Source organism: Pseudonaja textilis, chromosome 13, assembly GCF_049901715.1.
Source record: "Pseudonaja textilis isolate UNSWEBS1 chromosome 13, rPseTex1.2, whole genome shotgun sequence".
Lineage (NCBI taxonomy): Eukaryota > Metazoa > Chordata > Lepidosauria > Squamata > Elapidae > Pseudonaja > Pseudonaja textilis.
The window spans coordinates 12,336,231-12,339,631 of record NC_142002.1 but is presented as its reverse complement, the minus strand read 5'-3'; positions in this window follow the sequence as shown (position 1 = coordinate 12,339,631).

Genomic DNA, 3,401 nt, shown 5'->3' with positions numbered 1-3,401 from the left:
GAAATCCAACACCACTCCGCCTCCCCCCCACCCCCACCCCACTCCTGGCTCTGCTTCTAGGGAGCCCACAGTCTGAAGTTGGGACTGCTCTCTCTTGCTCTCCCTTCCTTCCTTCCTTCCTTCCCCCCTCTCTTTTCCTTGTTCCTCTCGCTTCTCTCTTCCCCCTCACTTTCTCTTTCTCTCTCCCCCTTCCTCTCTCTCTCTCTCTCTTTTCTCTCCCCCTCTCTCTCTCTCTTCTTTCTCCCTTCCTCTAGCTTCTCTCTCCTTCCCTCTTCTTTTTCTCTCTCTCTCTCTCTCTGTCTCTCTTTCCCTCTCTTCTCTCTTTCTCTTTCTCCCTCCTTCTAGCTCTCTTCTCTCTCCCTTTCTCTCTTCTTTCTGTGTCTTTCTCTTCTCTTCTCTCTCCCCCTTTCTCTTTCTCCCTCCCTCTAGCTCTTTTCTCTCTTTCCCTCCTTCCCTCCCTCTCTTCTCTCTCTCTTCCCGTTTCTCTCTTCCTCTCTTTTCTCTCTCCCTCCCTCTCCCTTTCTCTCTTTGTCTTTCTCATCTCTCTTCCCCCTTTCTCTGTCCCTCTAGCTCTCTTTTCTCTCTTTCCCTCCTTCCCTCCCTGTCCCTCTTGTCTCTCTCTTCCCCTCTTTCTCCCTTCCTCTAGCTCTTCTCTCTCTCTTTCTCTCCCTCCCTCCCTTTCTCTTCTCTCTCTCTCTCTCTCCCCTCTCCTCTCCAGGATGCTCCCACCTCAGTTGCAGCCCCTGCAGCCAGAATTCAGACCCCTCACAGCTGGCTAGAAAAAGGGCACGACACTCATCTTTCACACAGGTTGGATCAAAAGGAGACCTGAGCAAACCCCCCACCCCCCCTGCAGCTCTGAATGCTGCTGCGTGTGGAGAGAGAAACCCCATCGCTCCTCCAGACCACAAAGCCGTTCGGTCAATGAAGCTAACCTAAGGCCCAAGCTACCTTCCCCCACCTCTTTTGGGGCAAGGGGGGGATTTTGCAAGAATCCCTAGATCTCTCTTCAAAGTTCTGTGGGAGGACGAGGAGGAAGATGATGATAAAATGATGACAATGAAGAGAATTCTTGTTTTTTTTCCCCTCTGAGCAAGAAGGCGAGCTTTTGTTGAAGTACATCAAATGACTTCATTTCTAAATAGAATAAAATAGAATAGAATTCTTTATTGGCCAAGTGTGTTGGGACACACAAGGATTTTGTCTTGGTGCAAATACTCTCTATATTCAAGAGCCCCAACTGTATCGGTAAGGAAAAGTGAAATAAAACAGAGGATATCAATCCTCAAGTAGCTCACACACCTCCTGCTTTATGTTTTATTTTTTTAAGTTCAGCAAGACGATTTAAAGGAAAAAAGAGAGAAGGAATGCAAGGAAAGCATCTGCCTCAGAACTGATCCAATTTTGGGATGATGGTTTATTGCATGCATGTATCAATTAAAAGGGGGGGGGGAAACGAGTAGGTAAACTCAGCTATGGTGCCCCAGAACACAAATCTCTACCCTATACAGGGTTAAAAATGATTTTCCAATGAAAGAGAGAGGCAGTTTCATTATCTCAGATGAAACCTGGATCCACTTAAGACCCCCCCCTCCCCATTTAGGCATATGAGGCTGTGACGGTGTTTCTGCATTAAAGTCTTCAATTCTGCTTTCATGCCTTGAGACTCAAAATGTTTTAGGAATAGAAAGAGGGATGTCGCTCAGCAATAAAACCCAGGCTTTGTGGTCTAATATCCCAGGTTCAAATCCGTAGCCTCTCTAGAGAAGGATGGGAAAAAGAAGCGTTTACCAGTGAAGGCTGCCATTCTGTTTGTCTTCGAGTCTGTCTTGACTCCTAGTGACTGCATGAAGGAGTCCCTGTAGTTGTCTTGGCAAGCTATTTCTGGATGTGTTTTGCTGTTGCCTTCTTCCTAGGACAGAGAGTGTGGTTGGCCAAGGTCACCCAGCCAGCTTTTGTACCTAAGAGCTGTGGTGGCACAGTGGTTAGAATGCAGCATTGCAGGCTAACTCTGCCGACTGCCAGCAGTTCGATCCTGACTGGCTCAAGGTTGACTCGTCCTTCCGTCCTTCTGAGGTTGGTAAAATGAGGACCCAGATTGTTGGGAGCAATAGGCTGACTGTGTAAACCACTTAGGGCTATAAAGCATTTTGAAGTGGTATAAAAGTCTAAGTGCTATTGCCTATTCTATTCTATTCTATTCTATTCTATTCTTTGTATTCTATTCATCCAATCTAATTCTATTCTGCATTCTATTCCATTTCATTCCACTTGGTGGCACAATGATTAGAATGCAGAATTGCAGGTTAATTCTGCCCACTGCCAGCAGTTCAATCCTGACTGGCTCAAAGTTGACTCAACCTTCCATCTTTCCGAGGTCAGTAAAACGAGGACCTGGATTGTTGGGGACAATATGGTGACTCTGTAAGCCACTTAGAGTGGGCCGTAAAACTCTGTGAAGTGGTATATAAGCCTACGTGCTATTGCTATACTTCCAAGAGTTAAGGCAGGGCTACAACTCACTGTCTACCAGCTTCTAGCCTAGTACCTTAACCACCAGACCACACTTTAGAGTACCTTTATGATGTACACAACCCCCAGAGTCACTTGTTGTGACAGGCAACTATAGAAATCAGACCAGGACATAAAATAAAATAAAATAATAATAAAATAATATAATAATATAATAATAAAATAAAATAAAATAATAAAATAAAATAAAATAAAATAAAATAAATAAAATAAAATAAAATAAAATAAAATAAAATAAAATAAAATAAAATAAATAAAATAAAATAAAATAAAATAAAATAAATAAAAAATAAATCAAATCAAATCAATGCAATGCAATGCAATGCAATGCAATGCAATGCAATGCAATGCAATGCAATGCAATACAATACAATAAATACAATACAATACAATAAAATAAATAAATACTGGCTTTCCAAAAGAGTCTAAGCAGAGATCTATGCACTAGTGGCCCAATACAGAGATTCTCAGTTTCCTAGGTTCCCAAGCCTCTCCAGCACAATTACTTTATTTTGTTAGATGCGCATCCCAACTTCCATGCAGGATTTCAAGACAATGTACTAAGCACTCCAGCTTCTCATTTTGTCCAGCCATCATCAACAACCCTATGCTTTGAGAGAAAGTGGCCCACCCAAAGCTATTTCCTCATTTTCCATGGTTGGGCATAGACTTGAGTCCCCCCCCTTCTAGTCCAACAGCTTCACCACAATGGGCTGTAATAGTAAAGCCAGCATGCACACAGTTTAGGGTATGTAAAACAACGAGGCATCAAAGCAGTCTACAAATAATTTTGCATGCATCTACGGTACAGTCATTTCACCGAGTGTGAATAATTATAGAGATAACAAGATAGAGATATTTCTATGTTT